The sequence below is a fragment of the Phaseolus vulgaris genome, chromosome 4, assembly GCF_000499845.2.
Source record: "Phaseolus vulgaris cultivar G19833 chromosome 4, P. vulgaris v2.0, whole genome shotgun sequence".
Classification (NCBI taxonomy): Eukaryota; Viridiplantae; Streptophyta; class Magnoliopsida; order Fabales; family Fabaceae; genus Phaseolus; species Phaseolus vulgaris.
The window spans coordinates 20,215,612-20,226,330 of NC_023756.2; positions in this window are offsets into that span (position 1 = coordinate 20,215,612).

The window sequence follows — 10,719 nt, forward strand, 5'->3', positions numbered from 1 at the left end:
CGAACAGAACCAAGGAAACAAAGCTGGAACTACAAATTCAAACGGTACAAATGAAGGAAAAACGCTAGAAATTAAGAACTACCGAATGGAAATTGAAGAAAAGGAAGAAGGAGCACTTATAGAAGGGAACTTGCTGGATTTGAGAATTGGAAGAACCATTCACGCCACTTGGAGCCTTGATCCAAGATAAGTGAAGGAGTGCCGCCACTTGAAGCTCACCATTGCTCACAAGATAAGGCAAAGGAAGAAGAAGACTCAAGACTCACAATTTCTCTCTAAATTTGAGTATAGTCTCTCTACTATATAATCCAAATCTGAAAAATACAAAGAGAAGCACCTTATTTATAGGCTATGAGGTGCTGAAATGCAAATGCAAATGAGCCTCAAACGCTACTCAAATTCGGCGCCAACTAAGCAATGAAGGAAGTGTGACTTTCCTTCCTAGTTTGGCACCTCCTAACTCCTATCTACACTCCCCCCTAACCTCCCTTACTACTTACACCTATTTATTACATCCGCACCCCTATTCTATAAAAGAAATAAGAAGAGCCATCTTATTATACTCTAGTCCCAAAGCTCTTGCCATGCTCCTAGTGATTCGTTGGGCTTGGGCCCCTTGTTGGGCTTGGACCCCTTGTTGGGCTTGGGCTTCATGGGCTTGAGCATCCTCTACTTGGTTTCCATCATACTCCCCGGGTTGGAGAGAATTCGTCCACGAATTTGGGAAACCTGCAGCAAAAGGAGTGAGATCAGTAATATTGAAAGAATTACTACCAAGATAAGTAGGGGGCATATCTAACTCATAGGCATTATCATTAATCCTCTTGATGACTTGGAAAGGGCCATCACCACGAGGCATAAGTTTGGACTTCCTTAGAGAAGGAAATCTATCCTTTCTCAAATGAAGCCAAACCCAATCACCGGGCTCAAAGATTAATGCCTTTCTCCTTTGGTTGGCAGTGTCAGCATACTTACCAACTTTCTTCTCAATTTGTAACTTGATGCGGTTATGCAAATCTTTAATAAAAGAAGCCTTTTCAAAACCGTCTTTGCATAGAACCTCATCAAGTACAGGAATGGGAAGAAGATCTAGAGGTGTGAGGGGATTAAACCCATAAACAACCTCAAAAGGAGAATGGTTAGTGGTGGAATTTACTACCCTATTATAGGCAAATTCAACATGAGGTAGTAAATCCTCCCAAGCCCTTAGATTCCCGGAAATAAAGCATCTCAATAATTGACCCAAAGTTCTATTAACCACTTCGGTTTGACCATCAGTTTGGGGGTAGCAAGTAGTAGAAAACAGAAGTTTGGTGCCAAGTTTCCCCCATAAGGTCCTCCAAAAGTGACTTAAGAACTTAGAATCCCTATCAGATACTATACTTCTAGGAAGTCCATGTAAGCGAACAACTTCCTTGAAGAAGAGATTTGCAATATGGCAAGCATCATCCACTTTGTGGCATGGAATAAAATGAGCCATTTTAGAAAAACGGTCCACTACCACAAAGATGGAATCCTTACCCTTCGATGTCTTGGGCAATCCTAAGATAAAATCCATAGAAATATCAACCCAAGGCATTGTAGGGATAGGAAGAGGAGTATATAAACCATGGGGTTGGACCTTAGATTTAGCCTTCCTACATGCTATACATCTATCACAGAAGGTATGTACGGATTTGCGCATGTGAGGCCAAAAGAAATGTTCATGCAATGTTTCTAAGGTCTTAGCTACCCCAAAATGTCCCATAAGCCCACCCTCATGAGCCTCTCTAACAAGAGATTGTCTTATGGATCCTTGGGGAACACAAAGTCTTTTTCCTTTGAAAAGAAAACCATTATGTAAGAAAAAGTCTTTGTGACCTCCCTTGGAACACTCTTGATAGATTAGAGAGAAGTCTAAGTCATCATGATAAAGTTCCTTTATGTGATCAAATCCTAAATATTGAACATTCAAAACATTTAACAAGGTATATCTTCTTGAAAGAGCATCGGCCACCACATTGATTTTACCTTGTTTATGTTTGATCACATAAGGAAATTGCTCAATAAACTCTACCCACTTAGCATGTCTCTTATTAAGCTTGCTTTGGCTTTTCAAATATTTAAGGGACTCATGATCACTATGGATCACAAATTCCTTTGGAAAAAGATAATGTTGCCAATTTTGCAAAGCTCTAACAAGAGCATAAAGTTCTTTATCATAAGTGGAGTAATTGAGATGACTTCCTTTGAGTTTCTCACTAAAATAAGCTATGGGGTGTCCTTCTTGAAGGAGGACGGCCTCAATGCCTATATTAGAGGCATCACACTCTATTTCAAATGTCTTAGCAAAGTTAGGAAGGGCTAAAATGGGGGCCTTAGTTAATTTATCCTTCAAAGTTTGAAAAGCGTTTTCTTGCTCTTGTCCCCACTTAAAAACCACATCCTTCTTTACTATGGCATTTAAAGGTGCGACAATTGTACTAAAGTCTTTCACAAACCGCCTATAAAAACTAGCAAGTCCATGAAAACTTCGTACCTCATTGATATTGGTGGGTGTAGGCCAATGTTGAATTGCTGCAACTTTTGTTTGATCTACATGCACCCCTTCATGACTAACCACAAACCCTAGGAAGTCTATATGATCTAATGCAAAGAAACATTTAGCATGATTAGCATACAATTTCTCCTTCCTAAGGGTTTCTAAAACTTGTCTAACATGTGACTCATGATCTTCTAAAGACAAGCTATATATAAGAATATCATCAAAGTAAACCACAACAAACTTGCCAATGAATGCTCTTAAAACATGATGCATGAGTCGCATGAAGGTACTAGGAGCATTAGTCAAGCCAAAAGGCATGACCAACCACTCATATAAACCAAATTTGGTCTTAAAAGCGGTTTTCCATTCATCACCATGTTTAATTCGAATTTGATTGTAACCACTCTTAAGATCAATTTTGGAAAATATTTTTGACCCATGTAATTCATCCAACAAGTCATCTAACCTAGGAATGGGATGCCTATATTTGATGGTAATGTTATTTATGGCGCGACAATCCGTACACATCCTCCATGTCCCATCTTTTTTTGGAACAAGTATGACAGGCATAGCACATGGGCTCATGCTATCTTGTACCCACCCCTTAGCTAATAAATCCTCAACTTGTCTTTTGAATTTCTTTGGTCTCTTGGGGATTGGTCCTATATGCAGGGCGATTTGGTAAAGAAACCCCGGGCATGAAGTCTATTTGGTTTTCAATCCCTCTTAGAGGTGGTAAACCTTTAGGAGGATCTTGAAACACATCTTCATATTCCTTTACCAAATGGTCCAAACATGTGGGACTATCCTTAGCCGACTCATATTCAATAGGTCTAGGAATAGCTAAAAAAATAGGCTTGTGAGTAACTATTACCTTTTTAACTTGTTGGGAAGATATGAGAAGGCTTCTCTTGGAATTTTTTATATCTTTTTCTTTCTCTCTCTTTTCTCTCATTTTGACTTGGTCCTCATGTACTTCCTTTGGAGAGAGAGACTTAAGAATGACTTTGTGTCCATGGAAGTGAAAAGAAATTTTGTTGGTAAAGCCATCATGAAATTTTTTTCTATCAAATTGCCATGGCCTACCTAAAAGTATATGAGTAGCTTCCATTGGAACAACATCACACAAGACCTCATCTTTATATTTGCCAATGGAAAATGTAATGAGGACTTGTTTGTTCACCACTATCTCACCCACCTCACTGAACCATTGTAACTTGTAGGGCTTGGCATGAGAGATGGTAGGCAATCCAAGTTTATCTACCACTCTTGTGCTTGCCACATTCGCACAACTCCCCCCATCCACAATCAAAGAGCATACTCTATCATTAATAAGACACCTTGAATGAAAAATATTTTCTCTTTGAGTTTCATCAAAAGGTTTTAAAACTTGTCCAAGCATGCGTTTTATTACTAATAGGTCACCCTCATGTGGGCTTTCACTTTCACTCTCACTTGGGGATCTAGAAGGTGAGGAATGTCTAGAAGATTCGGACCCATGCTCACTACTATCTACCCCATCATGCATATACATAGCTCGTTTAGAAGGGCAATTAGAAGCAATATGTCCATAGCTTAAGCATTTAAAACACTTCTTACTAGACGATTTATGTGGTGATTTAGGCCTAGAATTGGAAGTGGAAGGCTTAGACTCTCTAGGTTTGAAAGTAGAGTCCTTAGAAGGGAGATTTGAAAAAGAGGTATTTTTATTTTTCCAAGAAGAGTGGTAGTAGTTATCCTTAGAAGAATTTTTGAAAGCATTTTTCCTTGCAAGTTGATTTTCAATTTTACTAGCAAGGTGCACCACATTTTCCAAAGAAGAATATTCTTGTAACTCTACCACGTCTTGAATGTCCCTTCGAAGGCCACTCACAAACCTAGCTATCTTAGCTTCCTCACTCTCATCCATATTAACTCGAATTAAAAGCGTGTCTAGTTGTTTAAAGTAATCATCCACACTTAGCGTGCCTTGATGAAACCGTTGGAGTTTCAACATAAGGTCTTTCCTAAAGTGTGGGGGTACGAATCTAGCGCGTAAACATGCTTTCAAATTGTTCCAAGAGACCACGGGCGGCCTCTTGTGTAGGTCAATGTCCATGAGGTATTGATGCCACCATTGCATGGCATAGTCCAAAAATTCTAAAGAAGCTAACCTAACCCTATGCTCATCCCTAACCCCATTTACATCAAAAAATTGGTCAACCTTAGCCTCCCATCCTAAGTATACATTGGGATCACTTTCACCACTAAAACTAGGAAGTTTTACATTAGGAGAACATGGGCCAGCCGCATGTTGGCGCCTCTCTTCATGGTGATGATGTCTTGGTCTTGCATTGTCTTCATAATAACCATGAGAAGAATGAGAGTGCCTTGAAGAATGCCGAGGAGGGGGAGGAGTTCTTCTCTCACGGTTTTGATGTATTTCTTCTCGGTTTAACTCCAAACTTTGGAGCCTTGCCTCCATTTTCCTTATCACCTCAAGATAGTGAGCATTGGACTGCTTGGCATTCTTTAAGTCTTCATAAAGGGCTGCCTTTTGGGGTGAACACGGTTTGGAGGACTCTCCACTAGAAAAATGAGCCATGAGCAAAAAAAATACAAAAAACTGAAAACAAAACAGTGAAAGAAACTTGTTAGACAAAAAAAAGTGAGATATAGGTTGCTGGAAAATGCCCAAGAAAGCACTCAAACCACTCCAAGAAAATATTATGTCCTCAACCAAGCCTTTCTTGTGGAATGGAGTAGCTTCAAGTGAAATATGTCACAGCAAACCAACTTACTTAAGAACAAGTCTCCACACAACTTTAAGAAGAACAAAAAAGACAAGTAAGAAAAGGTAGACACAGTAAAAGCTAAAACCAAAAAAACAGAGAGCAATGTATGACAAACTAGAAAGAATATGAATGAAAGACAATCAAGAAAATAAGGAACTCAATGAATAAAGAAGGCACACAAAAAGAGTCCTAAAGAAAAGTGCTAGAGTAGATTGAAGAAAACAGAAAACGAGCTACTGGAAATTTTTATTTTATTTTATGCAAACTGTGCTATGTTTACAGATTTAACTGGAATGATTGAAAGCGAACTGGAATGTGAAAAATTAACCAGAGAAACTTCAATGTCTTAACTCAATAATGGCACTGGAATGAGGTAAAAAAAGTAAGCCAATTGAGAGAAATAAATTTTTCAAAATTGCTGCCCAATTACCGTATTCTTTTCTGCAGTATTGTACACTTTCCGTATTTTATTTATCATTTTTTGTGTACTTGGAATTTTTGAGTAATTATTTTTTCTATGCTTTTGTAACACTTTGAAGAATGTAAATCCAAATTTTCACAAATTTCCCATGAGCCAATTAATTGCAGTAAATTGAAAACAGTAGCACGTTTGTAAGAAAACAGAGTATCCTATTTAGGAATGAAAAACAGTATGATGAACTAGCAAAGACATAATGGAATTTGTGTAAAGGAACTTGTATAGAATGAAAATACAAGCATGAACTCAAATCTAAAAATGAAAATGCACAAAGGATCAAGCAATAAACTCAAAAACAGAAAGTAAACCAAAGCAAGAAACAATCAAAGCAAGAAAAGTACTACAAGAAGTAATGACAATTATGGAATAACATGACTAAGACAAAACTTGACATGATTACAAAATTAAAAGACATATCACAAGATATAACAACAAGTGAAAGGAAGCTTAAGGTCAGCTCTAAGAAGGAGAATGCCATTCCACAAGAGCAGCCATACTCATATAAACAATGAGTGCCATAATCCTTTTCACAAACACATGGTGTAACAAAAGAAAAAACAGCAAGAAAAACACAATTAAGCCTAAAACAGAAACTGAAATTGAAAGAAAGTAAAGAGCTCTTGAAAGTAAAGTGCAATACAACTCAAAATTAAGCAAAAACAAGCCTAGACTCTAGATACCACATGATGTGAATGCAACAACAAGAATACATGATTCTTTGACATTCTTAGGAGCAACTTGAATTGGTCATGAAATGGCACTTTACTTAGAATTGGATCAATGTTCTAATTCAAGAACTCACCAAGACTTTGCACCAAACCAAAGCTCATATGGAAGTCCATATATTGTCAAATGGAATCAAACAACAAGGAATAAGAACAAGAATTGAAAACTGAACAGAATTGAAATAATAAACTACTGCACCGAACAGAACCAAGGAAACAAAGCTGGAACTACAAATTCAAACGGTACAAATGAAGGAAAAACGCTAGAAATTAAGAACTACCGAATGGAAATTGAAGAAAAGGAAGAAGGAGCACTTATAGAAGGGAACTTGCTAGATTTGAGAATTGGAAGAACCATTCACGCCACTTGGAGCCTTGATCCAAGATAAGTGAAGGAGTGCCGCCACTTGAAGCTCACCATTGCTCACAAGATAAGGCAAAGGAAGAAGAAGACTCAAGACTCACAATTTCTCTCTAAATTTGAGTATAGTCTCTCTACTATATAATCCAAATCTGAAAAATACAAAGAGAAGCACCTTATTTATAGCCTATGAGGTGCTGAAATGCAAATGCAAATGAGCCTCAAACGCTACTCAAATTCGGCGCCAACTAAGCAATGAAGGAAGTGTGACTTTCCTTCCTAGTTTGGCACCTCCTAACTCCTATCTACACTCCCCCCTAACCTCCCTTACTACTTACACCTATTTATTACATCCGCACCCCTATTCTATAAAAGAAATAAGAAGAGCCATCTTATTATACTCTTGTCCCAAAGCTTTTGCCATGCTCCTAATGATTCGTTGGGCTTGGGCCCCTTGTTGGGCTTGGACCCCTTGTTGGGCTTGGGCCCCTTGTTGGGCTTGGGCTTCATGGGCTTGAGCATCCTCTACTTGGTTTCCATCACTCGGGGTCAACATGTACCCCATTTTTGTTGACTATGAATCCTAAAAACACACTATCAACACAAAAAGTACACTTATCTATATTAGCAAACAAACTATTTTGCCTAAACACTAAGAGAACCTCTCTAAGGTGACTTAGGTAGGAATCTAGGCTTTGACTATAAACTAATATATCATCAAAATAAACTACTACATATTTACCTATGCAATCCCTAAGGACATGATTCATAAGCCTCGTGAAAGTGTTAGGTGCATTAGTGAGTCCAAAAGGCATCACTAACCACTCATATAGTCCAAATTTGGTCTTAAAAGTAGTTTTCCACCCATGATCCTCTTTGATTCTTATTTGGTGATATCCATTTTTAAGATCAATCTTGAAAAATATAGTGGACATATGCAATTCATCAAGCATATCATCCAGTCGTTGAATTGGATGCCTATATTTGATGTATTGTTATTGATGGCTCTAAAATCACAACACATTCTCCTATTGCCATCTTTCTTAGGCACCAACAAAATAGGTACATCACAAGGACTTAAACTCTTTTGAACTCAGCCATTCTCCTACAATTCATGAACTTGTGATTCTATCTCCTTAGTCTCCTCAGGATTAGTTCTATAAGCCAGTCTATTTGGTAAACCAGCTCCCGGAACAAAATCTATTTTGATGTTCTATACGGAAGTCCAATGGGTCCTTCCTTAAGGAATACATCACCAAATTCTTTTAAAAGTCTTTTGACTTGAGGAGGTAGTTCATAAACTTCAGCAAGTGTGGCAGTGCATGTAAGTGTTCCTTTACAAAGAAGGAGGCCTGAAGGTTATTCAGATAGAAGTATCTTTTCAATTTTATTTTCAAATTTTTCTTCTTTCTGAATGACCTTGTGGGAAGGAACACTCTTCTCCCACGCCTCAACTTTCTCTCTAACGTCTTTTTCTAGTTTTTCTATTTTCTTTTTTTTTCTCTCATTTTCTCTTTTTTGTTTCATTTGTACTTGGTCCTTTACCATTTGTGAGGGTGTTAAAGGATAAAGTAAAAATTTATTTTCCTTATGAGTAAAAGTAATCTCGTTGGTAAGACCATTATGCATAGCTTTCTTATCAAATTGCCATGGTCTTCCCTATAAGATATGACAAGCTTCCATGGGTACTACATCACATAAAATCTCATCTTTATATTTCCCCACAAAAAGTTTGACTTTTACTCGCTTGTCTACAGTTAGCTCCCCATCTTCATTGATCCATTGAAGTTTGTAGGGTTTTTAATGAGGTACTAATTGTAGATTAAGTTTTTCAACCATCCTAGTGTTACAACAATTGCAACAAGAACCACTATCCATAACGAGAGAACAAATGTTTTCTAAAACTTTACATCTCTTATGAAAGATGTTCTCTCTTTGTGTTTCATGGTTCATATTAGGGTGGTTGTTGAGGGTTCTTCTGATCATCATTAATTCTCCCTCACAAGGATATGCCTCCTCACTATTTTCTTTCTCTTCTTCCCCACTAGACTCATCATCTTGGCTGTTATACTCACCCCTTTCTCTTAAGATCCTGGTTTTCCTATTTGGGCATTGGGATGCTATATGACCACTACCAAGACACTTAAAGCACTGGATATCTCTACTGCGGGGTTGTGAGGTAGACACATCTTTTCCTACACTTTTGGTAGTTTCTTTGGGTTTATCTTTGGAAAGACTATCCTCCCTTTCTCTTTTACACTCTTTCTTGGGACGAGAGTTAGAGTAAGAACTCTCCTTGCGACTTGATCCTTTTCTCAAATTTTGTTGCTCAAATTTTATCCAATGTTGGATCAAGTCATTCAAGTCCCTATAGGGCAAGAGTTCCACTTTATCCCTTATCTCAAGATTGAGACCATTGAGGAACCTAGCTATGGTGGTGGTTTCTTCCTCCCTAATAGAGGCTCTCATCATGTAAAGCTCCATCTTTTGCTTATACTCCTCTACACTCATGTTCTTTTGTTGGAGTCTTTGGAGCTTGTCCATTAACTCCCTATTGTAGTATGAAGGAATATGGCGACATCTCAGGGCTCCCCTAAGGTCATTCCAATATTCTATGGAAGGGTCCCTGTGGAGGCGTCTATCTCTCTCTAGGGTTGTCCACCAATACATAGTGTTTCCTTGAAAGCTTAAAGTGGCTAAGGGTACCTTCCTCTCCTCACTAACATGATGGCAAGCAAAAAGTTGTTCTACTTTCATTTCCCAATCTAGATATGTTTCAACATTTTCCTTTCCATAAAAATGAGGTAGGTCTACCCTAGTCTCTTTGTGGGTCTCTCTTCTGGTTATTGTAGTTGGAGGTTGATAGTAATCATTAACTCTCAGACTCCCCTTAGCATGTGATTCACTCGACCTAGAACTAGATGCATTTGATGCATGTGAGTTTTTTAAGTTTCTAATGTATTCATCCTTTTCTTTAACAATTTTCAACTCCTCTTCTAAAATAGCAAGATGAGCATCCCTTTCTTTTTTATCTTCTATGACTTGGGCCTCATGTTGCAATTGTCTATGTGATAGTGATTGAAATTCTTTGGCTAATTGTTTTAAAAGAGATTTTATAGACTTTATATCACTTTCACTTGGACTAGAAGAATGAGAAGACATGTTGAAAGTTATGTGTTAGAATCAATTTACCAAAAGAAAGATAGGTGGAGTACCGTAGGCAGATTCCAAGGAAAGGGAGGTGGATCCCTTGGATCATTTAAGTACCAAGCCTTTCCTAGCCAGATTCTATTCCACAATACTTTCACAAACCCTTCTCTAAGTAATTCACTTAGAGCACAATCAAAGATGAAAACAAAGTTTTATGCAAGAAAACAATGTAAAGCAATAAAACACACAAGAAAATTGCTATCTAGAAAGCTTTAAAACTAGTCGAATCCTAAGGTGAGGCTTCTTGGCACTTTGGAACCTCGAAGACACACTCACCGACTAAAGTGTATTAATCCACTAATTAATCAAAGTTCTTGCAAATTACAACTCAAAGAAATACAATGAAATCAGGTCAACATTTTTTTTATGCACAAAAATTAAAGTCTTATTCTATGCACTCCTTCACTTGTAGTTCCTTTGTGTATATTTGTGTATTTTTCAAGTGAGGTTTTTGATGTCCCTTACTTTGTCTCCTTAGGTTATTAATCCTTGAATCTTTAATCCAGCTCCCTTTTAGTGTTATAGCTTTCACTAAAACAAAATTTTAGCTCCACTACTCACCAAAACACTTTTTAGGTAAATTCCACCAAAGAGAGGTCAAGCAAGTTTTAAAGCAATAAAACTCAAATTTAAAACTCAAGGACTAC